Below are 27,500 nucleotides of genomic sequence, written 5' to 3' on the forward strand. Positions count from 1 at the left end.
ATTTATACAATCAATTCTAAGGTTGCTGCATCTTGGTGGGAGAGTAAATTTCCCCCACCATGCCAAATGTGCAATTTTAGCAGCTATGCACTACCTCACAGCAGGATGGCACATATACTGCTCCTCCATGAGTATAATCATTAATACATCCATTTGGCATGGACATTTTTGTCTGAACTTGGAATTTTCAGGTAATGCAGTATAAGTCCTGTGGTGTGTTTTTTGTGTTTCAGTGGTAATGCAGGTTGTAATGTTTGGGATGCTGCAACTGTACCAATAACTGTACTGGTGAACTAAAACCACTCACAAAATGAAAGCAGAGGTTGGACATTTGACATTATATTTTCAAAGATTATTTAGGAATAGTGCATTGTATTCAATTTTATTATTCACTGACAGAATAACATATTTGATGATACTATGGCAAATCACAATTTCACACTTTTCTTCTGAATCCCATTTCAAGGTAGTGGTTCAAAGGTAGTTAATAGGCATGCTTTCCAGGAGTCCATTTCTCAGCCTAGCCCAAATTCCCAATTGATTCAAAGCACTGGCTGGTTAAGTGACTTATTCACCATCATACAGCAGGTAAATGAAGGTTAAAGGACTCAAACCCTGTACATGAGAAGCAACTCATTAAAAGGTGATAGCCTTAGTCCTGTGCTGTAACTGCCAGACCAACATACAGCCCCTAAGGTACTTAAACCCATAACCTTCAGACACTGTAGTTACATGCTGAGCTACATCTGCAGTCAGGGTACTTTTAATTTGGCTAAATACTTGTTGGGCTTTTTACCTAAAATGAGATATATAATCAGCAGCCCCTCTGGCATTTCCTGTTTGGACATGAGTTAACATTTTTGCTGTCGCTATAGTTAATGTGCTTCATATCATGTTCAGTGACTGGCATTCAGAACATTGCTTTACTTTGTGGAGCATCTTATCAGAGAAAAGTTTAACCATTTCCAACTAACTTCTGTTATTCAGACAGGCCTATCAACTGCTCTTAGTTTGGAGAATAGGTTTGATTCACCCCTTAACATGGCATACCTATTTGTAGATGTATGTCCCTATTATCCATCTTGATTTACCCATTCACACAACATTCTGAATACATTTCATCTAATGCCATTTTTGAAGCTGTCTAGTACACAAAAAAATCACAATACGTGGTCAGCATCCAAGTGGAGATAATAATTTAAAGAAGGAGTACAAACATCTTGTATTTCCATTTTCAGAAGCAAAAATAAATTAACTTGTGTGGTACAATTTTGCAATACAGATCATTAAAGTCTATAGATTTTACAGTCTCTTTGCTAATATGTTTATATTTTTCCATCATTTTTGTCACTCCTTGTATTTTTAGACATGATTCGGAGTAGTATCCCACATTCCTACTGGAAGCAGGAAGAGTTGTGAGTTATTTGGTGTTCAAATGATATGCTAAGTAGATGCCCATACCTTTATATGGATGTTCCTACTTTTCAAGGATCTTTGTACCTATTTTCAAGATCTGCGGGTTGGGAGGTATGGAAATTTGACAAAACACAGTAAATTTACCATTTAGCAATGAATAGCAGAAACTATCAGAAGATATCAGGCAGGCATATACCTTTCTCTGATTTGGAGGTAAAATGATTTATGGGTACTGTGCGTAGGATTGTGCCTTTCCTTGATTTAGAGGTGAGAGGATTTATGTGTTCGGTACACAGGCATGTGTCTTTCTCCAGCTTGGAGGTCAAAGGACATATGGGTTCTGTACATGGGCATATTCCTTTTCTGATTGGAACTGAGAAGACATATGGGTTCTGTATGCAGACATGTGCCTTTCCTTGATTTGGAGGTGAAAGGACTTATGGGGGCTGTATGCAGGCATATTCCTTTTCTGATTGGAGGTGAGATGACTTATGGGTTCTGTGCTCCTTTGCAGAATCTGTCAGACATGAATTAAGGGACAATACTAACCATTTGTCAAGAGTAGTAGTAAATACAATTCTGAAAATATCTTATCAATGGATAAGTTTGTTAAGCTATAATCTTTTGAAAACGGAATATGTAGTGTCTGCATTGTAAACAGAAATCCATCTGTTTTTTGAATTATTTATCTTGATAGTGAAATAGTCATGGTAAGTTAATCACAGGACATAACCACTTCCCTATTCTCACTAACAATCTTCAGCTTCTCTTGAGAGTTGCCAAGGTTTTCCTGGGCCAGATGAGAGACATTATCTCTCCAGCATGTCCTGGTTCTGCTTCAAGGCAACCTTCTTGTGGGCCATGCATGCTACATTTTTGATTGAGGTACCAAGGTGTCATCCAAACCAGGTGCCAAAACCAGCTTAGCAGACTCCTCTTGATCCTGATGACCAGCTGTTCTATTCTAAGATTGTCCTAGGTTACTGAACCCCTCACTGCGTTACAGATAGTGAGCTCAAAAACCCAATGAAAGAGCCTCATTTCCACTGTTTCTCTCTGTAATCTTATCCTTTTAGTCATTTCCCAGAGTTTATGACCATTGATGAAAATGGGGAAATGGACAGATGGGTGAATGGACAGCATCGTCAAGTGACTCAGTTCTAGCTTCACCATAGTCAGGCTCAGTGATGCCAGTACTGGTGTCAATGACCCATCGATTGGTCAGTCTCCTGAGTCCCTCTATCCTCACTCATGAACGAGAATCTGAGATACATAAATTGATGTGCTTAGCCTGGTAGTTTCATACAGGTGATTAAGGCTGTACACTGTTAAATGGCTTCATCCTGTAGTCCAGGGTTTGATTCTGTCAGCATCCATTTGCCTGCAGTATGGCTGTGAGCAACTCACTTCATACGGTCACCAAGGGCCACTCCTTTTTCGCATCTACGTCTCGAAAGTCAAGGCCAATGTTAAGGGCCTCTGGTTGACCAAATATGCAGATAATTGTAAATTAGTAGCAGTCATAGAATTCCCCCACTGATACTGATGTTCTCCAAGAAGGGCCAACACAGATAATTAACTGGTGTCACAGCCATGGATAAAACTAAATGCCAAGAAATGCATAATAGTATCTTTTGGGAAATCATCCACCCCTGGCAGCTATCATACTGACAACACACCACTAAGAGTTGACACAATAGTCAGGGACATGGGGACACACATAGACAGTGATCTAGCTTTTGACCATCATGTAACTGTAGTAGTGAGGAAATCATTCTATGCTGTGCGACTTTTAAACGAAGGTATAGCATCTAGGTCCAAGGAAACCATTGTTCCACTCTATCCAGTACTCATTAGATCTATAATTGAGTACATTGAGTACAATGCCCCTTTTGCTATGTATCTAACCAGGCACATTCAGCAATTGGAACATCCACAGTATTTCCTCTGTAAACCAATACAGTGCATAAATAACATGCCCTATGCAGACAGCCTCAAAACCCTATCCCTGTTTTCTGTTTCCTTCAGGTTGTTGAGGAGAGATCTATGCCTGTAATAAAAATGTATCATCACACCCCACTCTGGTGGACCTCCTGCATAACTACAAAACAAACAGCACCAGAAATACTGGTTCTAAAGACTTAAACTTTGCCTGCAGTTTAAATCTGACCCACTCAAGAGACAGACATATTTCTCAGAGACTACCCCATCTCTGGAACAGGCTCCCCATCCATGTGAAGCAAAGTTCCTCCCTAACCGAATTCAAGTGCACCTTGGACATCTGGATGGGGATAGGAAATTCATCACTGGTTTGGCACTTATATGTGTAATGGACAAAGACAGCCCATAAATGTTTCATCTCCCAGCCCCTGCTTTCACTTACTAAGAGTAGCAGAACATTAATTCGGGATGCATGACTAGGCTTAAAAAGTCCCCAGTGGTTGTTAGTCTAGTATACACCTATGAACCTATGAAGAGGTTTGTTCTTATTTGGTTTACCCTAAAACACAAAAATAAAAGTAGCTCTTCTCTCTTGCCTGCAGAGAGCAATCTATTCTATTCTTTTCTTTTGGAGAACTAGATGTTTCCAAAATTCTTATATGAATAATATTTTGATACTGATGTCTCAAAATTGGCACAGGTCAGAGTTCTAAAGTGTCCAGCATAGCTGAACCCTCATTACTGGAAGCTTGTCACCTTTGAAATGTGACCTAATTTAGGGTTTTATGGTTATCTCTGCTAAATCCCACAGTGCATTATAGCCTGTCACAATAACCATTAATGCTGAACAGCATTTGACACTGAAAAAGATATGCTTTTAGGAGAAAAAGCTCCAGATTTCTGAGAACTGTGCCTCCAGGGTATTGTATGTGACTGAACAGAGTGGAGCCGTAATATTCAAACAGATATAGAAGCACACTGTCTACTGACTAACGAAGTCATGACACAGCACAGATAAACATGAGAAATTCTTCATAAAACTAAGGTTTAAGGAGAGAGGAACAAGTCATTATATCTCAGCCTTGCACCTTATAAGGCATATAATAAGCTGCAAATTTGAGCTCAAGTGGTTAGAGTCACCTACACGTAAACATTAAATGACTGTATTAATTAATGCTTGAAGCTACACCATCATACAACATTTTGATGTAACGGTGCTTCCACACGCATGGTTGAATAACAAACTTACCGTCTTGAGATTAGCTATGTACTTTACACACTCTTTGGATGCGGAAACTGATCTGAATGTGACTGTCTGCAAGTTTAATGGGCATCACATCTGTAAAGTGTTGACTAATGAGAGACCAGAATCTGACTATTTTTAGGAAAGGTAACAGAAACTGACACAATACAGCCTGAAGATGTTTTACTGGAATATGAAATCTGGATCATTTCCAGGTCGCTTCCTTAACAAATAATACAGAATACTGGTTTCTGTGAAAGTCCCCAGTGACAGACGCATGGAAGATCACCAAGACAAACAGCCTATATTAATTCTTCTTCACCTCAGCTGGATTCTTAAAGAGTGACCAAATGATTTGAACTGAGTGCTAAGTATTACCTGTGGGACTTCTGGCAGATTCTTTTTTGGCTCTGTTTCCTTTTAAACAGATATATTAATAGTCTCTTTCCCTTCCTCCAGCCCTTTCATCTGCACTGACCTTTAAGAGAGAATTTTAACCAGTTTTGTTCATTATCTGCACACAGCAACTCGGGGAGTTTGCGAAGAAATATAATTTCATTTTTTAGCATTACACACATGTTGCTCAACTGTAGTAAACATTCAGACCTAGCCAGCAAGATGCTATGGATAGATTTATTTTCTTATGTCAGTCATATTTGTATACTTGACCTTCAGATTGTCTTCAGTCATAGCCCAGGTACAACAGTATATATATGTATAAATGCAAATTATTATTTTATTTATTTTATTTATATTTGTTGACTGGGAGTGTCCGACTGGACGTAGGTCCATTTTCAGCGGAGGCCCGGGGAGAAAAGCTCCATAGTTAAAATAAAGAGACAGTAGTTACATTGGATTACATAGCGATTAACAATTTACATAGCAATTACTTACAACATATTTACAGATGAAGAACATAGTACATCAGTAGACAACTAGAATCTTTATTTGTGAAGTACATAACAGACATTAACAAATGTTAAAATAAGAAGTTCCTGCTGTATAAGTGCTAGGCTTATGAGCATCTGAGCTTGCTGTAATCAAGGTAGTTAGTAGAGTGGAAAGAAAGGTAGTGGTTGGATGGGGTGGGTGATATTAGAGTGGGAGTTGCAAGGGCATAGCCAGCATGTTTTTAGGTGCGCTTTTAGTAAAATTTTGAAGTGGGTGCATGATGGTACGGAGGTAATTATGGGTGGGAGAGAGTTCCATAATTTGGCTATGGTGTAAAAGAATAGTGCTTCACCAGCAGAGTTATTGGCTTTAGTGATCTGCAAGTGATTTTTGTTGCTGGATCACTTTTATTATACAAATAAAATCAAAATAAAAATCACTTTTATTATACAAGTTTCACATTTCACATTAAGCATCTGGAAATATACAGCAATCAATCTAGAATGGAGACTTATTTGATGCTTTCTCCACACCAGCATGCTGAGTGCAGGTTGCATGTAATTAGTTTCTCAGTAACATATATGCTGTAGTATATGAGGTAATCATTTGTTAGGCTTGCTCGCACAGCTTGTAGTAGGATAACAGATTTGTGACATTCTCATTGGATTTGTCCTCTCCAAGAACTAACATACTATATCATTCTGCTAGCACTTTATCATCAGATACAACTCACCTGGAAAATGTGCTCTGATAAAATTAAGCCATAAAGCATACTGGATTTCATTTGTCTTAATTACATTTTTTGATCTATACAGTATTATAACTGATTAGTGTTCACATGTTTACTGCAGTATCCCATTTCCCTTTTAGTGATGACATTCAAATATAAATATAGTAGTCTTAGTGATAGTATGACCTCATCTTGTGTGACCCCTCATCTACTCAGCTATCCGATTTGGATAATTCCAGCGATGGCTAAAACCACGATCCTGAGAACCATAGCTTCCCTTGAGTAATGTGCAGCAGGATACAAGCTCATTACCAAAATTAGCATCCCAGGAAAAGCATTCCTCTACTCCTCCTGGGGGAGGCCATGTCCAGATCCCCCAGTCCACTTACCTAACTCATAAATATCACAAAACATATCTGCCCATAAATATTGTTCAAGCAGCTGATAGCCAAATTTAGAGGGCATCAGCAATCCCATAAATCCTGATGAGAGAATGCCACTCCCTGTGACTTTTCAAGGGGAGGGGTAATGTAACTGAACCCAGAGCCTAGAAATGGAAGAAATGTGCCATACCCTGCCATCAACCTAGCAAAGATCCACTCTCCAGGCCACATTCCAAAATTCTCACAAATTGCAGCCTGTTTGTTTATTTATTTATTAACACTGGTCCAAGGAACCTTTTCAAACATTGCCTGGACCAACAGAAGAAAACAAGTACAAGTAAGTGCACAACTGCCATGCCATATCCATGGTTCTTGCAAGAGAGGTAAGATAATGCAGACTGACAGCAGAACAGAATTTGCAGATTTAGTCAGTTGTGGTTGCTGCTGTATTATAGGTTCATAGGTTCATAGGTTCATAGGTTCATATTACACATGGCAGGTCTCTTGATATTTTCTTTTTAAAATGTACTTTTATTTTTGAAGAAGAATTGGATCTGGCAGATAACATTGTTGACAATAGGGACTGATGGTGATGCTGGGGGGGGGGGGGTACATGGATGTTGTTCCTAAATAGCTTAGGCTGTCAGAGCAATACTGCCTGTGCAGATTTACAGTATAGTGTTTGGCTTTATTGATGTTACTTCTGGTGTGCCTTCTGAGGTTACTGTAGTTATTTTATTTAATGATATTGTGTGGATCTTTCTTCCATCCTTTTCCATGCTAAACCTCACTCATTTTATTGGTTTGACTAAATCAAAGGATAGCCATGCCGCACATTTACTTTTTAGTGATTATGTGCCAGGTTGGAAAACCATATCTTGTACTTTAGTTAGTATGTTATTAAAAAGAGTGTGAGGATCTGTGTTATTAAATACTAGTGAGAAAGCAGTTAAGTTAGGAAAGCAAAATGTCTTCTGATGACACAAAGACAGCAAAAATAAATTACTTTGTGTGGTACAATTTCGCAATACAGTTCAGTTGAGTTTGGAGATGGGTTAGGAACTCATAGTCAGTCTGGACAATGTGAAATAAGGAGATACAGGCAGGTGCTGTAGTCAGACCATATCAAGTGATACCTTTTGAAAGCTTTAAAATTTGTTGACCTTTGACTCTGTTGCCCAGAAGGTGGCCAATGAACTCCTTCCTCATTTATCATTTATACTACTTGGGAAGATGTTTATTGGATGATAGTGCTGAGAAGAAGGTATCTAGCTGCTACACCATTGGACGGTGCAATTGAAATCCTGCTGGTGGTGCAGGAGACCTGGTTGGCTAAACTGGACACAGAGGCAGCATTTTGCCTTTTGTCCATGCATTGCCGGAACTCAGGCTTGTTGGGCATATAGCTAAGTGATAGGTATTTTTATAACAATGCTATGCCCATAGGCTATGTGTGTGGTCTGTGACACGTTTGAAATGTTTAGCACTGCCTTGTAACGAATCTGAGACTCAACAGACCCATTGAGGTAGCTTATAGCTTGTGGACTGTTGGGATGACTTTCTGCTCTGGGGAAGGCAGTGGTCTTACAGAGTAGGGGTCCATCCAGTTTTCATCAGATGCCTCTGAAACTAGAAGTTCCTTGGGCTACAAATATGAAGGAACCAGTCAAGACATTACACTTTCTTGAATTGTAAACTGATATCCCATCCCATACTTTCAGGCTATGTATGGAGAAAATACATATTAATAAATAATAAAAAATAAAAATAAGGATCAGAAAAAATGTTATTTAAACATACATTACATTGTAGTGATTTAAAAAAAAAATTGTTTTTAGTACAGTGGAACAACTTTGACCTGAATTACATGGAAGGGATTTTAAAAACTTTTTAGAAGTCAAAGAATTCAACTGGCAACTATTATTAGCAACAGATACATTTCCAGGTTTGAATGAAGCTATTAACATAAAGTCTCTTCTAAAAGGTGAAAAGTTCATATATGGATATACGGGAGAATGAAATTAGTTGAATCCCCCTTTGGTCGACATCTACTTAGTCAACAAAATTTAGTCAGCTATACAGATGATCAACAGGTGTGCGAGACCGCACAGTTTGCAGGGACGGGAAATATCCCCTTTCTCCAAAATTGTGCAATTTCAGAGTTTTTATATATACTTAGCAGGGGGTGGGACCCTCACATGGGAGATATGGTGACTTGTCTCCTGCAAAAAACAATGTTTTAGACAGTTTTAAAAAAATTTTTTGCATGCATCCAGATTTCTACTTGGCACATGTGCACATCAATATTTGGGTCATTTGTTCTTTTTCAGTACTCGTATATGTGTGTGTGTGTGTGTGTGTGTGTGTGTGTGTGTGTGTATCAATTCTATATCTATATATATATATATATATATATATATATATATATATATATATATATATATATATATATACCTATATCTATATATCTAGCTCTCTCTCTCTCTCTATATATATATATATATATATCTATATATATATATATATATATACATATACATATATGTGTGTGTGTGTGTGTGTGTGTGTGTGTGTGTGTGTGTGTGTGTGTGTGTGTGAATTCTATATCTATCTATATATATATATATATATATATATATATATATATATATATATATCTCTCTCTCTATATATATATATATATATATATATATATATATATATACATATACATATATATATATGTGTGTGTGTGTGTATGTGTGCGTGTGTGTGTGTGTGTGTGTGTGTGTGTGTGTGTGTGTGTGTGTGTATTAAATCTATATATATATATATATTTATATACATACATACACATGCTGTACTAAAACTGAGCAAAACACTTTCCAGATGTTGACACGCTACTATGTATGCACCAGTTGACAATCTCAGTTCATTCAAAACTTCAACAAAAACATGGTAAAAGTGTAGATGTCTATAGAAAGTATCTGATGGTGTCATTTCCTGTTATTGAAGTTATTAGGGAAGTGAGTCTAGCAGAGTATGTGTGGTTTGGCCATGGACACTGTCATGTTGTACCCACAGATCTGTAAGTGATTGCATTTTCGCTTTAGCACTAATTCACTGTGTGGTATTTTTTTCTATTCTCCAAGATTGCGTGACCATGTAGTTAGTATATATAAGTAAGGGAGGTGTGGGGGATGTAGGGGGACTTGTCCCCTGCAAAAACATTCTTTATGGTTGATCTGTTGTGAAGAAAGTTTTCTATCAAATGTTCTTCACCATTTGCATTTGAGTGAAATGAACTTTCAATAAAATGACATGGACCCATTATATATGTATATTATATATGTAACCCCCAGGACTGAATGATTATATTAATATTACCCCAGTACTGAAATTAAGAAGGGCTAGACTCTAATGTATTTAGGAAGGGATACTGAGGCTTATGTATTGAAGAAGTAATCCTTATATAGATCTTTTTAGGAGAGTTTTTCATGGTTTTAACCTCAGGAATGCTGCTGCTTTATGTGTTCTGTCTGCATTTTTACATATATTTTTTTATATATTTTTACATTTTCATATTTCACACATTTTTATATGTGATACATTTGTTATATGTATTTTTATGGTATGTGGATAGTGTATAGGATAGTATTATATTTGGTTGAATGCTACATGATATGTACGACGTTGCATTCACTAATTAATTAATTAAGTAATTAAGAAATGAAGTGTTGACCAGCTGACATGATTTTATTACTTAAAAGGACAATGTGTAAATGGATTGGTGTTTCCTTGAAAAAGCCTGGTAGTGTACCGGGCGAAAGCGCTTGGTTGTCATTTTATACTTTATTTTATTTTCATTAAACTACTATTTGGTTGAACTGCAAAGTTGCCTTTACTATAATAGTCTCCGGATCCTGTGCTGGTGGATATCGTTGGTTTTACTTAGTATTGTGGCTGTACTTTTCTGGTTTTCTGTTTTTTTGGTTTGTGGCTCGCAGTTAATATCCATGGCGGAAGGAATGGAGCAGGCTGGTGAACTCAGCACACCGGAAATATTGAGGGACAGCACTGACGAAAGACCGGTTACTCGAGCGGAGTTTAACCAGCTACTGGGGCTGTTAACACAGTTAACTAACTCTATGCAAGCAAAGGACAAAACGGGAGAGGTGGAGATACCTTGTAATCAATTACAGTTAACGGAGATACCGAAGAGACACAATGCACCTGCCTGTACGTTAGCATCAAACGGAGGGGCTGTAGAACCCAACGATAGTAGGAGCTACAGCAATATCCTTACTGCAGGAGCAGGGAAGCATGGTCGTGCTTTAGGAAACATCCGTAAAGGGGCAACAGAAGAGTTTAATTTTGACAATTGGGCTGGTCAACGTTTCTTTTTCCAGCAAGGTACTGTAGACAATGCCATACAGGATAATGTTGATAATACTTTCAAAACTTTTCAAAATAAACTCTATAACTTAAAAAGTAAACAACTTAAAATTGATTATTTGAGGGAATGTGTACGAGTGAAGCGGATCCCGAAAGGGCTACGTTTATACAAATTCCCTAATAATATTGAACCGGGAACAGGGTTATATGAGAAATTGTGTACAGTATTTGATAATGCAGGTCTAGAAATGTTAAATATAATGATTCTTGACTATGAAAGTAAAACGGAAATGTTGTTAAAGGATTTGAACATATTGAATGAAAGGATGACTGATGATAATAATTTTATAAGTATTAAAAGAGATTATGAAAGAATGTTCGTGGAAGTGGATCAATTTTGTGAAAAAATTTTAAATAGGAAAATTAGGAAATTGGATCGAGATTTGTTAGAATACAGGGAGGGAAGGGCCTACCCAAACCCCAGCAGGGGAGGGAAAGGGCACGTCATTGTGCAGAATGGTGATATGGTTGAACAAGAGGGAAGTAATTTTAATGAAATTGATTACAACAATACAGTAGACCCACCCAGACGAAGTGAAAGACTAGCAGAGAGAAACAGGAAGGATACAACCCAGGATTTTCAATATCCCCCCAGCAGATGGGAGAAGGGGTTGAATTACCAGCAGAGAGGATGGAATGCATGATTCAATCAAATACAGATTTTGATTTTACTTTATTAGATGTAGATTTACAAGCTAAAAAACAAATAGTCTATAGGGAAAATAATTTTTCTATTTTTAATTACACAGAAATGATTCCCACACTCACATATTTTAGTTTATTTGAGAAAGGGCTTCATTTTGTCCCCCTCAAGACAATTAATATCACTGAATCACTGGTGGATTTGAAGATGTTTTTAAGGCAAATGAATCTCAAGTTATTTTTTAAAGGAAAAACTAGACCGGAATGTAGTTTAAGTAGAACAAGTATTTTTAACCCACCAAACCATCCTAGTTTGAATATATTTGGGGAATTAGTGGAGAAGGATCTGAGACTTATAACACCAGACCCACGGGACTCCCAGTTTAGTAATTTAAAATACAAAGAATGGGAACTGATGCAAAAGCTAAAAAAAGAACATTGTAGAATCATGAAACCTGATAAGGGGGGTGGGGTTGTATTGATGTATGAGGTAGACTATGAGGCCCAGATTTACGAAATGTTGCAAAATGAAGATCAATATGAATTATCATCGATTAATGAAATCAACATAGCTCATTCCAAAATTAAATATTTGCTACATGACCATTTATTACAAGGTGTTATTAACGAGAGTCTTTACAATTTTCTATATGTGGACAAACCTAGGATCCCTGTCATTTTTGGGATTCCAAAAACGCACAAAGGGCTGGAGAAATTAAAATTTAGACCAATAGCAGCAGGGTCAGGAAGTATAAACAAGCCACTGGCGAAGTTTATTGATGAAAAATGAAAATATTTTATGTCGACAATTGATAGTATATTTAAGGACTCTTGGGAATTCTTAAGGGACATCAAACAGGAATGGTTCAACACCCAGTTATGGATGGTAACAGTAGATATAATAGAATTGTTTCCAAGTATTCCACACGAGACAGGCTTGGAATGGTTTGGAGAGGTTTTGACTAAAGAATCTGGTTTGAATAACAGGATTATTAATTTGATGATGGAATTTATGGAAATTATTCTAGAGAATAATTTTATGCTATTTAAGGGAGAATTTTACAGGCAAAGGAAAGGGGTGGCGATGGGAACCCCTTGTGCCACTGTTTATGCGAATTTGGTGTTGTACTACTGCGAACAAAAATATATATTGAATAGTTCCTGGAAGGGCAAGATAAAATTCTATAAAAGATACCTGGATGATATCTGTCTGTTATGGTCTGGTACGGAGGAGGAATTAAAACAGTTTATACAGTTTATTAATTCAAGTACAGGCTTTTTGAGTTTTACCCATGAGATGAATTTGAATGAATTACATTACTTGGATATTAAATTATCGAAAGATTATATTAACCTCTGTTTTCAATCACAAATTTACAGGAAACCCACTTTTTCCAATGCCTACTTACATTTTGAGAGTGGGCACCCTTTTTACCAAAAAAAGGGGATTATTAAGGGGCAAGTAATTAGAGCTTCAAGGATGTCTAGTGTATTGGAAATTTTTAATAAAGAAACACTAAATCTTAAGGGCTTATTTATGGAAAAGGGGTATCCTGAATATTTAATAGATAATATAATAAATGAGGTGAGGAATAATAGAAGAACAAAATATCCACCTTTATTAGGGTTAGGTAGAGCATTAAGTCAGATGGATCCACGAAGGAAGGGGTCCGAGGTTGGGACTAAGAATAACTTTTTGTACACATTTTCGAACAAAGCACAGGAGCTAGAATCGATCATTATTAAATACTGGCCGATTCTAGGAGTGAATGAGGAAATTAAGGAATTTTTTGTTGAGAAACCTCACTTTATAAGAAGAAGGGGAGTCAACTTAAAAGAATGGTTTGAAAGGAAGGAACAGGTTCATCTAAACAAAAAGAAAAAGGGGGCATTTAAATGTAACCATTGCAACCAATGTTCGGCAATGCTAAATCAGGGTACCTTTTACCTACCACATAGGAAATTTGAGGTAAGATCTGACAACTATTATACCTGTGCATCAAAGGGAGTGGTATACTTAGGGGTCTGTATATCCTGTTTATGTTTTTATGTCGGCAAGACAGAGAGACCCCTAAGAAGAAGGGTATATGAGCATTTTTATGACATTTTGAAAAAGAAGGAAACAAATGCTTTCTTTAAGCACTCCCAGACATGTAAAGAGAAGACACTTAGGTTCATGGTATTAGAGCAGGTTATTCCTGAAACAAGAGGAGGTAGTTGGGAAACGTTGCTTGAGTACCGTGAACTATATTGGCAGTTGAGACTTAATGCTACTAAACCCCCAGGACTGAATGATTATATTAATATTACCCCAGTACTGAAATTAAGAAGGGCTAGACTCTAATGTATTTAGGAAGGGATACTGAGGCTTATGTATTGAAGAAGTAATCCTTATATAGATCTTTTTAGTAGAGTTTTTCATGGTTTTAACCTCAGGAATGCTGCTGCTTTATGTGTTCTGTCTGCATTTTTACATATTTTTTTTATATATTTTTACATTTTCATATTTCACACATTTTTATATGTGATACATTTGTTATATGTATTTTTATGGTATGTAGATAGTGTATAGGATAGTATTATATTTGGTTGAATGCTACATGATATGTACGACGTTGTATTCACTAATTAATTAATTAATTAATTAATTAATTAAGTAATTAAGAAATGAAGTGTTGACCAGCTGACACGATGTTATTACTTAAAAGGACAATGTGTAAATGGATTGGTGTTTCCTTGAAAAAGCCTGGTAGTGTACCGGGCGAAAGCGCTTGGTTGTCATTTTATACTTTATTTTATTTTCATTAAACTACTATTTGGTTGAACTGCAAAGTTGCCTTTACTATAATAGTCTCCGGATCCTGTGCTGGTGGATATCGTTGGTTTTACTTGGTATTGTGGCTGTACTTTTCTGGTTTTCTGGTTTTCTGTAAATTAAAGCACATCCACAGTATCTTCAAATTTAACTTAGATGAATTGATAGGAAAATTCAAATTTTCCCAAGGACTAGCCACCCATATCCCCTGTGGACAAGGAGAGTAATTAGCTAGATTTACAAATAAGACTTCAAGAGTGCTATTGTTGGCTTAGAATCTGAGCATACCTCTCAAACTCTTAGCTAAAGAAACTTGGACAAAGCCAAAAATAATGGGGGGATAAAAGACCCAAAATGAGGCCTAATTTTTGAATATTGTTCTTATGAACTTAGAAAGTTGCTAGAATAAAAATAAATCATTTTAGCATGCATTTTCTGAATGCTATGAAGTCTGGAACTCAAATGGCTGTCATTATTTAGTGATGTAACTCTTCAATTCTTTGTCAGAGAACCACACATTTTATGACAGCAGGCCAAAAATATGAGTCAAAAAGCTGGACATTTGGCAAAACCTGGACAGTTGAGAGGTATGACTGAGAGATTATTGAAAAGTCATTAGTGACATTTTGCAGGCAGCAGTGAGCAGTGCTCTCGATAAATATCATGTTTATTATTAGAAATCACAGTAGGCTGGTTACTCAAGCATCAGTCAGAAGGGTCATCAGAAGGGTCATAGGATTTGTTGTTTTGATAAAATGAAGCAGAAAATCTAATTGACAGTTTGAGAGTAGAGACTGAAAATGCTTGCTGTCAATTTTTAAAAGATCAAATAGCCAGTATGAATGGCGGTGGCTGTTTGTTTATACTGTTGTTTATGTGATTCACCGCCACGTTACAATTTCAAAAATTCAAATTTATTTAATTTCCTTGATAATTAATAGGCAAAATCAAACCAAGAAGATACAATATAAAATGCAATACAAAGGGTATACAGTACTCCAGTTTATAGTTAGTGGCATTGGTTTTCAATTTTTTTTGATAGAATAGTTAGAAACGGTTTGTCATGTTGGACAAATGAACATATATAGTCCATTCTAAGCCCTGCATATTTGAAGTATGCTATTTCTTACTGGTTAAAACCTGGCAAGTCCATAATAAAGAAATGTATTTCCTTTAAAGTTTCTGTGGGGGTGAACGTGCACTACATTAGTTTTAATTCACAATGGTTAATTCAATAAAAGAATATCATAGTTCATCTTTGTAGAAATCATTCAATTGTTTTTTTGAATATCATTTTGCTGAATGAAGATGTCAAAGCTAAAATCAGAAGGGCTGCAGCCAGCTGGGACAGTGTCAGATGTAGTGTCTGAGAAAAGAATGCCTAAGAAACTAAAAGTAAGGTGTAGAAAACAGTGGTGCCTGGTGCGACCAGTACCGCTGTATGGTACAGAGATGTGAGCAGTGAAAACAAAGCAGTGCAGGAAGCTAGAGGTGAAATGAAGTGCCTGAAACAGTTGGTAGGATACACACTGTGGGACAGATAATGAAAAGATGACATCGAAGCAGAAGCCAAAGCAGTTCCAGAACAGATTATGGTACTTTGAGGATATGTGCATGAAAGCAGAAGGTGAGATGATGAAAAATATTTGGGAAAGAAAGAAAGAAAGTGGAAATGAGGATGTCCAATAAAGAGATGAATAGACTGCATGAGAGAAGACATGCAGCAGTCAGTCATGACAGCCAAGAAAGTTAGAAGACTGATACTGAATCACGAGACATGGTGACAGTCGATGCAACACTCCAACCCCACCTAGAAAAAGGAAGTACTGTTGTCATCTTAGTTGTGCAGACTGAAAGATAGTTATTGCTACATTAAGGGTAGTGGGTATAGCAAATGAGAAAGAAACATATAAATCTCTTACCGCAGAAAAGGGAAAGGAGAAGCGGAACAGATTCTTAAGCTACTCCTTGTTGCGTTAAAGTAAAGAAGGACTTCAAGGTTACAGAAAATAAGGGAAATACTGAAATGAAAAGTGCCAATGCCCATAGATGAAAAGGATTTTCTTGAGTTGCCTTTTTACAGCATGAGAGGGTTAAGCCTGTGCTGTTATTCTTGGTAGAAAATGCTGGGCTTGATTGAGTTCTACATAAGCCATGTCAGTTTCAGGATCGTTCAGTGAGAACATAATCCGCTAAGCAGATCTAGAGAGGATACAGAAAGAGAAGATGGTGAGCGAAAGGAACAGGATGGCCTCTCTTAGTACCCACACCCGAGTTAAGAAATGGCCTGCTTTACATGGTAATCAAAGATAAAGTGTGCAAGTTATTTGTTCTTAGACCATTTTATGTTACTTGCAATTAAGTTATCACAGTGACATTATGAAGGATCACTTGGGAATGGATAAGACAAAAGCTAGAATTTCAGCGAGATTTTATTGACTTAGTATAAGGAAGGACATGAAGAACGTTTGTGCAGCTTGTCTTTAGTATCGATGACAGCCAACAATCACAGGATTAAAAGTCTGGTGGTGCCCTTCTTTGCAAATGTCCCATTTGTATATATTCAAAAAAAACAAAACCGCCGGCATTCACACTCAGCATTCAATATTTTATTATGAAAAAAACAAACCACTTTCACCAAACCTTTGCCTTCTTCAGTGTAATTCAACCACAGACATCACAGTAATTGCTTAAATAGGCACTTCAATTAATTAGACTCCAACGCTAATAAAAATAATTACAAAACATCATTTAACCCAGGAGAAAAATGTGCCCCTAACCTGATAATCCAGCCACGTTCTTTGTTGTTTATAATTTCATGCCAAGCTAATTTATTATGTTTACAATGAGATATTCTATCTATTGCCATCAAGTTGAATGCTGGAAACTGTAGCTATCTGTGAAATTATTTAAGTAAAAATATTGTGGGACCCCCTATCCCGTGTGTCTTCAAGGAAACACATATGATATGCTATTATTTCTCCTGAGTCTATTTTGCTGATATATGAGACTTTCTGTGAGAGACAGTGATTGTGTTTTAAGATGAAATTTATCCTTGTATCAGAAACAGAAATAAAATCTTACACTCCATTTATCCTGATGTTGCTTAACAGTGGCTCTTAAATCTTTGTGTTGTGTTATTTGTTGACATTCCTTGTATTCCTTGATTTTATTGTTTAATCTCCATATTACCCTGCCCGAGGAAGATCTCATACTGTCAGATTTGTCAAATTCTTTAAAAAAAGGAAAGTTCACTCTTTTAAAAGTCATCATTAGTTTTCTTGACTATTCAGCTGAAAACATTTCTTCTTCAGAAAGACAGATTAGTTGTTAGTCATTGTGTGATAGAGCTAGTGTAGAAGCTTTCACAAACACTACAAGCAGCTGGCAGGCATACCGAAACCATAACCATCTAATGCTTCATATCTACACTGATATGTTTGAGTTTTTCATTCCCTTCCACTGAAAATAAGGAGCACCTAGTCGAATCTTCCTGACCAATCTTGTCTGATTTGTGTATATGTATATCCAAAAAGGCAGTACAACGTTAACAGGTGGAACATTTAAATCTTAAAAAAATAAGTAGTCTCCAATAATTATTTTACAAAAACATTAATATCATTAGCACTATTATCCCGTATAATAAAAATTTCATCCACAAATTTCCTGTAAAACAGCATAGAAGATAAATATGTATTGGCTTCACTAAACACAAACTTGTTTTCCTATGTAGTTAAAACGAAGTTAGCATAGGTGTTAGTCTCAGTACTAACTTGCACTGTCAGACTTGTCCATCTTTCTGTGAAGGCAAGACAGATTGTAAATGAAAGAAATGTATATGCAACCATCTTTCGAACATCAAGAGAAGTGTTTGACAAATGCCCCTTTAAACACATTTCTGAGCAGGGTTTTACACATATGTTTAAATTTTTGGTTTGATAACTAATCAATCTATGATGGGTGGTGATGTTGTTGTATAAACACATAATATAGAAAAAAATGTATGAACATACTCAAGTGTTGATGTTAATCCTGTCTCAAATAATTTGAACACTTTAAAACCTGTTTGAAAGAAGTGTAGCTTACGCCATTAAATTCCTGATTATGTACCAGTGCTTGTTGTGGAATCTAAAGATGTTATTTTATAGAAACCTTTATAAATGATGCAGTATTTTTCATGTTTAATATTCACCTGAAGAAGCTTTTGTGAAAACTCTGTATGCTTATGTGTTTATTAAGTTTTATTAAAGCATTTAGACATTCTTTTCTCAATCTGGTGACTTGAATGAGCTTTCAATTTTATTGTTCTGCCGTTGGCTGCAGTTGTCTTTTCCACAGAGTGTTCCTGCTCTTAGTGGTATATGAAATCCTGCATGTTTCTACTTTGTTTAAATAAGATCAATTTACCAAATCAAACTCTTTACTTAGATTCAGGCTTACTACAGATAGCTCTCATTTATTGTCACTGGTTATTCTTCTGATGTTGTCCTGTGGTTGTCTAAATAATATAAACTAGATTGTCTTCCTCTGTTAATGTAGATATGATAGATTTTAGTGTTTTGACAAGGATTGACAAAAAAAGTTTGCAGTCAACATTCAAAGACATAAGTCTATTAGAAGAGCATATAAACTGTTCTTTATCCTGTTGTAACAAAGGCAACATTACTGCTTATTTCCATGATGGAAGTACATTAAATGCACCAAGGAATTAATTAAAGGGTTTACTGTGAGCCATATAGCTCACGCTAAAACGGCTTTGCTCCCACAACAAGGTACTTCGAGATTCAGAGACATGTTAGCAGCAACAAGACCTCATTATCAGGTAATTTGCATGTCTCTGAATTGCAGTCATTTACGCCACTGTAACTCTTTATCCTATCTTCCAATACCATACATTTTGAACAATCTCTTATTGTAGCAAATATTCTTATGTAAAGCATGACAATCTATGTGTACTGATGATATTGTACTGCAGATATTACCGCTCTGTATTAAAAAAGCATGCAATTGTTATTTTAAAATTGGAACTGTTTGTAAATGATATAACTGATGTTAAGGATGTTAAAATAAAGGAACTGTTGCTCATAAATGAAAACGAGTCTAAATGATGAAAAAATGCAAGTGATGTCCTTGATGTGTGTATAACGGTGCTTTTCTCGCTGAGCCCCTGTTGAAAAAGGACACTGCTCAGTCAGACTTTCTTGGTACAAAATGCCAGTAAATTAATAAATAAGTTAAATACTTAAACAGTTTCTCTTATTACCACTGCTGAGGCCATTTACATTTAAACAAACATATTTAAGGAACATGTTTTAAATCAGTTATATTCCTGCTGTTAATTGGTCTTCTATCATCTCCATTAAAACTTAGACAATTGGAATAATGGCTGAATAAAAGAAAACATTTAACTATTCCCTGGATGCTTATTGTGCTTGACAAAGACACAACAAAACACAGAGTTAACAATACTAAAGATAACTATGCTACAAGTAAACCAGTTCTCTTACATGGACCTTAATGTTCCTACTTCAAATGAGAATACCAATCAAATGACTCCCTTACACCCATTTACACTAGTTAATCTTGCTTTAAAGCTATAGACCACTATCCACATGCATATCAACTTCTTTATACAGATTATGTATAAGTATGTTATAAAAATCCAATACAAAAAATGGCATCACAAAACGCTGTACAACATCAGGCAAGGCACTTTATTACCAAACGAATGTGGTATAACAGGTCAAATTAAATGCTTTAACTTTATCACTGCATTTTTCGTTCTATGCTGAACTTCATCAGATTATACAACCAACCCACTCTCATCTGCCTTATATATAATCTCCTTAACCTGCAAACCAATCACAAGTAAAATGTATTACTTGACCCTAATTAAAACACATTTTTATTTAAAACAATATAATAAAATAAATCATGTCATGACCATAAAAAACCTAATATATCTTATTAAACTTCATTTAAAAGCATCATTCATATGTAATAATTATTAATTTAAAAACAAAAAATAAAAAGTAAAAGTGATGGAAATGGACTACCAATAAATCCCTCTTTAATAATACCATGTACTGTTACCAATAAATCCCTCTTTAATACTACCATGTACTGTTACCAATAAATCCCTCTTTAATACTACCATGTACTGTTACCAATAAATCCCTCTTTAATACTACCATGTACTGTTACCAATAAATCCCTCTTTAATGCTACCATGTACTGTTACCAATAAATCCCTCTTTAATACTACCATGTACTGTTACCAATAAATCCCTCTTTAATACTACCATGTACTGTTACCAATAAATCCCTCTTTAATACTACCATGTACTGTTACCAATAAATCCCTCTTTAATACTACCATGTACTGTTACCAATAAATCCCTCTTTAATACTACCATGTACTGTTACCAATAAATCCTCTTTAATACTACCATGTACTGTTACCAATAAATCCCTCTTTAATACTACCATGTACTGTTACCAATAAATCCCTCTTTAATACTACCATGTACTGTTACCAATAAATCCCTCTTTAATACTACCATGTACTGTTACCAATAAATCCCTCTTTAATACTACCATGTACTGTTACCAATAAATCCCTCTTTAATACTACCATGTACTGTTACCAATAAATCCCTCTTTAATACTACCATGTACTGTTACCAATAAATCCTCTTTAATACTACCATGTACTGTTACCAATAAATCCTCTTTAATACTACCATGTACTGTTACCAATAAATCCCTCTTTAATACTACCATGTACTGTTACCAATAAATCCCTCTTTAATACTACCATGTACTGTTACCAATAAATCCCTCTTTAATACTACCATGTACTGTTACCAATAAATCCCTCTTTAATACTACCATGTACTGTTACCAATAAATCCTCTTTAATACTACCATGTACTGTTACCAATAAATCCCTCTTTAATACTACCATGTACTGTTACCAATAAATCCTCTTTAATACTACCATGTACTGTTACCAATAAATCCCTCTTTAATACTACCATGTACTGTTACCAATAAATCCTCTTTAATACTACCATGTACTGTTACCAATAAATCCCTCTTTAATACTACCATGTACTGTTACCAATAAATCCCTCTTTAATACTACCATGTACTGTTACCAATAAATCCCTCTTTAATACTACCATGTACTGTTACCAATAAATCCCTCTTTAATACTACCATGTACTGTTACCAATAAATCCCTCTTTAATACTACCATGTACTGTTACCAATAAATCCCTCTTTAATACTACCATGTACTGTTACCAATAAATCCCTCTTTAATACTACCATATACTGTTACCAATAAATCCCTCTTTAATACTACCATGTACTGTTACCAATAAATCCCTCTTTAATACTACCATGTACTGTTACCAATAAATCCCTCTTTAATACTACCATGTACTGTTACCAATAAATCCCTCTTTAATACTACCATGTACTGTTACCAATAAATCCCTCTTTAATACTACCATGTACTGTTACCAATAAATCCCTCTTTAATACTACCATGTACTGTTACCAATAAATCCCTCTTTAATACTACCATATACTGTTACCAATAAATCCCTCTTTAATACTACCATGTACTGTTACCAATAAATCCCTCTTTAATACTACCATGTACTGTTATAACAATTAATACAAAGGTGAGTAATATCATTCTTCACCATTTAAAGCCTAGCTGCTCACAGCTTAAGCACTCGGGCTAAAGATACATGCTCATTTAGCCTAGGATACCTTCTTGATTCCAATGTTAACTGCCAAAACACCTCTCTAAATCGATTCTCACTTCCTGGTATTGTACAGTGTTTAGTGGTGCCATTTCTTGTAGTGGATTTAGTCAGAGTTGCACTCTTTTTGACACATGCTTGGTGTTTTTTTTTTTTGGTTTATGTTATAAAAATCTGTCTAGATTATAACCTTGATGTATTAAAAATGGACTCAAACTAAATATTAAAAAGTGTAGTATCATCAGTTTTAATACATGACCCCTCCCCTCATTGGACTGTATACAGCCCTCCCTTCATCGTACTGTATACACAACCCCACCCCTCATAATACTGTAGACACAGGCCCTCCTCTAATTATACTATATACACAAACCCTCCCATCATCCAACAGTATACACAACCTCTTCCCTCATAGACTGTATACACAACCCCTCCCCCATCATAATGTATAAACAACGCCTCACTTCCTCTTACTGTATACACAACCCCTCCATTCATCATACTGTATACACATCCCCACCCTTAATCATGAAGTATACACAACCCCTCCCCTCATCGTACTGTATATACAACCCTCCCCTCATCTTACTGTAAGCACAGCCCCTCCTCTCCTCACACTGTATACACAATCCCTCCCCTCATAGTACAGTATAAACAACCCCTCCCTCCCTCAACATATTGTTTACACAACCTCTCACCTCCTCATACTGTATACACAACCCCTCCCCACCCATACTGCATAAACAGCCCCACCCCGATAATATTGTATACACAACCCCTCCCCTCATTGCAGTGTATACACAGCCCCTCCCCTCATAATACTTTATGCACAACCCCTCACCTCATCATACTGTATACATACCCCCTCAACATACTGTATAAACAGCCATCCTCTCATTGAACTGTATACCTAGTCCCTCCCCTCATCATATTGTATACAGAACCCCTCCCTCATTATACTGTATACACAACCCCTCCCTCATAATACTGTATTCACAACCCCTCACTTCATTGTACTGCATACACAATCCCTCTCCTCACCAGACTATATACACAACCCCTCCCCTCATCATACTGTATGCATAACCCCTCACCTCATTGTACTGTATACACAACCTCTCCTCTCAACACATTGTATCCAAAGCCCCTCCCCTCATCATACTGTATACACCAACCCTCTGCTCATCATACTGTATACACAAACACAGCCCCTCCCTTCAACATACTGTATATAGAGCCCCGCCCTTCAATGTACTGTGTACACATGTACACAGCCCTTCCCATCATTGCAATGTATACACAGCCCCTCCCCTCATCATATTGTATACACAACCACTCTCCTCATCATACTGTATACACAACCTCTCCCTTCATCACCATACTATATACACAGCTCATCCCATTATAATACTGTATACACAGCCCCTCTCATCATATGTATACAAAACCCCTCCCCTCATCATAATGTATACACAAACACAGCCCCTCCCATCATCATACTGCATACACAATCCCCCCACTCCTCATACAGTATACACAACCCCTCCGCTTATTGTACTGTATAAAAAAACCCTCCCCTCATCGTACTGTATACACAACCCCTCCCCACATCATAATGTATACACAGTCTCTCCCCTCATTATACTGATACACAACTACTCCCCTCATACTGCATACAAAACCCCTCTCTTCATCATAGTCTATGCACAGCCTGTCTCCATCTTACTGTACACATAATGCCACCCCTCATCATACTGTATACACAACCCTTCCCCTCATCATACTGTATACGCAGCCCCCCCTCATAATACTGCATATACAACCCCTACCCTTCATCATACTGTATACACAAACCCTCCCCACCGCATACTGTATACACAGCCCCTCCATTCATAAAACTGTATACACAATCCCTACCCTCATCGAACTGTATAAACAGCCACTCCACTCATCAAACTGTATACACAAACGCTCCTTTTATTGTACTGTATACACAACCCCTCCCCTTATTGCATATATGCAAAGCCCCTCCCCTCATCATACTGTATACACCATCCTTCTCCTCATTGCAAAGTATACACAACCCCTCTGCTCATCAAACTGTATACATAGCCCCTCCTCCCGACATACTGTAAACACAAACCCTCACCTCATCGTACTGTATACACAACTCCTCCTCTCATCATACTGTATACACAGCCCACCTCATTGTACTGCATACACAACCCCTCTCCTCATCATACTGTATAAACATCCTCTGCCCTCACTGTACTGTATACACAACCCCTCCCCTAATCATACTGCATAAACAGCCCTCCCCTGATAATATTTTATACACAACCCTTCCCCTCATCGTACTGTATACAGAACCCATCCCCTCTTCATACTGTATACACGACCCCTCCCCTAATCATACTGTATAAACAGCCCCTCCCCTGATAATATTGTATACACAACCCCTCTACTCATTGTACTGTATAAACAGCCCCGCCCCTCACCATACTGTATAAACAGCCCTCCCCTCATTGTACTGTATACACAGCCCCTCCCCTCACTGTAATGTATACACAAACCCTCCCCTAATCATACTGTAAAAACACCCCCTCCCCTTATCCTACTGCACACGTAATCTCTCCCCTCACCGTAGTGTATAAAAAGCCCTTCCTTCATCGTACTGTATACACAACTCCTCCCCTCATCATAGTGTATACACAGCCCCTCCCCTCATCATATTGTATACACAAACCTTCCCCACACCATACTGTATAAACAGCCCTCCCCTCATTGTACTGTATACACAACCCCCCTCATCATACTGTATACACAACCCCTCCCCTAATCATACTGTACAAACAGCCCCTCCCATCATAATACTTTATACACAAACCCTCCCCTCATCGTACTCTATACAGAACCCTTCCCCTCAAAGTACTGTATATACAATCCCTCACATCAACGTACTGTATACATACTCCTCCCCAATTATACTATATACAAAAACACAGCTCCTGCCCTCATTGTACTGTAAACACAACCCCTCCACTCATCATAATGTATACAAAACCCCTCCCCTCTTCATACTGTATAGACAGCCCCTCATCTCATAATACTGTATACATACCTCCCCTCACCATATTGTATAAACAGCCATCCCCTCATTGAACTGTATACATAGTCCCACCCCTCACTGTACTGTATACACAACCCCTCCTCTCACTGTAATCTATACATAACCCCTCCCCTTATCATACTGCATACACAACCTCCCCCCTCATCATACTGTATGCACACCCCCTCCTCATCATACCTTATACACAACCCTTACCCTCCTCGTACTGTATACAGAGCCCCTTCCATCATCATACTGTATAAGGAGCCCCTCTACTCATAGTACTGTATACACAACCTCTCCCCTCATCATACTGTATGCACAACCCCTCCTCATCATTCTTTATACACAACCCTTACCCGCCTTGTACTGTATACAGAGCCCCCCCATCATCATACTGTATAAGGAGCCCCTCCACTCTTAATACTGTATACACAGCCTGTCCCCTCTTCATACGTTAACAATCCCCTTTACTCATAGTACTGTATGCACAGCCCGTCCCCTCTTCATATTGTATAGGCAACACACCACTGCAAGATGAAAATGTGATGGTGGACCTGGGAACTTGGATTGATAACTCACTTTCTCGTTTAACCATCATGTGACAATGGTTGTCCAAAAATCCTTTTATTCAGCACAGTTGATTGCCACAGAATATCATTATGTTCTAAGGATGAAATAACTCCCTTACTTTTTATCACAGTAATTATCCAGTACAACTCCACCTTCCAGATGCATCTCATTAAACATATTAAACAGTTAGAAAGACCCCAAAGGTACCTTAGAAAATAAATCACAGGTCTATGATCCCTCAGCTATCATAAGAGCCAAGAGGCTCTTATCCTTTTATTAGGTAGCTTACAGACTCATGACACGAGATCTCTGTCTGACTTTCTCTGCCATTAGAGATACAGTCATCCCAGACCTCCTGTATTTATGTAAGTCAATGATTGAATCATCACTATGTTCATGGCCCTAAATCTTCACCAAATAAAAAAATAAAACACAGATGATGGACAGATTTATAACCCAATGCCTCTATAAACCCTGAACTTCCCTTGCATGTTAAGCCATTTGATTCACTGTCTTCCCATAAGCATAACCTAAGTGGTTTGATGGGTTTTCACAAATTAAATTTGGGACCTGGAGAAAGGAGGTGCAGCCTGAGTGGGGGTGCTGGCAAAATGCAAATGTTCATAAGAATCAGTACTCATGGAATATGCATGAAATAGTGGTTAAAAAAATGAATGTCCTCCCCACTGTTGTCTGATGGTGGTTCTTAATAATATGCATTCATTGTTATCTTTCAGATATCCACACACAAAACAATGATACATCATTCCACTTTTACTTAAACTACTGTTTTCGTGTTCTATTTTTATGACTCTGTTATTTTTTTGTCCCAGTCCATATCTTCCTAAAGATTGCTGATCTTTCTAGAAATAAGAAAGAAAACATCTTCTAAAAAGTCAAACATGCTTGTTTCTTCTCATGGAAAATTTTTGATTTTGCTGGAAATACAATGTGAGATTTAATATTATTGTTTTTAGTGATTTTTATCAATGGTAAGCAAAACTTTCATCACATCTGATGAAATTATTACCAACTTTCTGAGAGTACCTCAGCAGTTCCAATAACATTATTTTTTTATCCTGTTGGGAGATGAATTTAGGAATTATATATTTTATTTTATTTACAGTTTGATAACCAAATATATGAGCTGGTCTATTGACATTTTTCAACCATGACCCAGGTATAACTGTACAGTAAAATCAGTTCACTGTAAATACTTTGGTACACAATATAAAATGTTTACAGTATTACATATTTATATTAAATGTAAAGAAAGTTAATTACAAGCTTAATACATTTAATAATGACTAATTAGTACCAACAGTAGGTGAATATATGTGTAGTACATTCAGTATGTACAGATGAAAAGTAATTTTCCATTGTCAGGAAAGCAGTTGCAATTCCATTCATTTTGCAAATGTTATCTAAGACTTTTATTTTTTTTTTTTTTTGAATGTTTTGAATGTTTGAATGGTTTCAATGTTTTTATAGCTGTTGGTAGCTGATTTCATGTGGCTGTTCTATTCTAGAAATATTCTAGGCTTA

This window comes from Protopterus annectens, chromosome 8.part1 (genome assembly GCF_019279795.1).
Source record: "Protopterus annectens isolate FY-2018-M chromosome 8.part1, PAN1.0, whole genome shotgun sequence".
In the NCBI taxonomy this organism is placed as follows: Eukaryota; Metazoa; Chordata; order Ceratodontiformes; family Protopteridae; genus Protopterus; species Protopterus annectens.